Raw genomic sequence first — 857 nt, 5'->3', positions numbered from 1 at the left:
CCTTGTAGCAGTTTTAATGCAAGTAGATGAGGAAGGTTCAAAGCATCTAGTGGCATTCTTCAGCAAAACCTTGAGAGATGTTGAGCTAAGGTATGATATCATTGAGAAACAGGCATATGCTATTATCAAGTCTTTGAAAGCTTTCAGAATTTACATTCTGCATTCCAAAATAATTGCATATGTGCCCTCTGCTTCAACAAAAGATGTCCTAACGCAGCCTGACGCTGATGGAATAAGGGATGAATGGATTGCAAAGCTAATTTAATTTAATATAGAACTGAAGCCCACCAAGCTTGTCAGAGGTCAGGGCCTTTCCAGATTATTGGTTGAAGAAAATTGCAGAACATTGGACATAAATCTCATGGGCACAATTTCAGAAAATGGTCAAACAGAAGAAGAAGCAATTGAACCAGGGAAAAAGCAATCATTAGCAGAAAATCTAGCTTCTTGTGAATGGTAGTCTGCAATAGCCCAATTCTTGTTGAAGCTAGAAATCCCTCTAGGCTTTAGTGCAAGCCAAGCCAGAACTGTTAAGCTCAGGGCAGCTAAATATTGTATTCATGAAAACCTGCTCTACTGGAGGGACCCCTTTGGAATACTTTTGAGGTGTCTGGACAAAGAACAATCCATTGAAGTCATGCAACATTTTCATTCCAGCATGTGTGGGGGACACCACTATTGGAAAACTACAGCCCACAAGATCCTTAGGGCTGGGTATTATTGGCCCACCTTATTCGCTAGTGTCTTTTCATTTGTTAAATCTTGTGACAGGTGCCAAAGGTTTGAAGGGAAGCAACAATTGAAATCCCTGCCCTTAAAATCCATACATGCTAGTGGCCCTTTTCAGCAGTGGGGCT

This window comes from Pinus tabuliformis, chromosome 6 (assembly GCF_031772625.1).
Source record: "Pinus tabuliformis cultivar Carrire ecotype Pingquan chromosome 6, CPIR1, whole genome shotgun sequence".
NCBI lineage: Eukaryota > Viridiplantae > Streptophyta > Pinopsida > Pinales > Pinaceae > Pinus > Pinus tabuliformis.
This window is presented reverse-complemented; position numbering follows the sequence as displayed.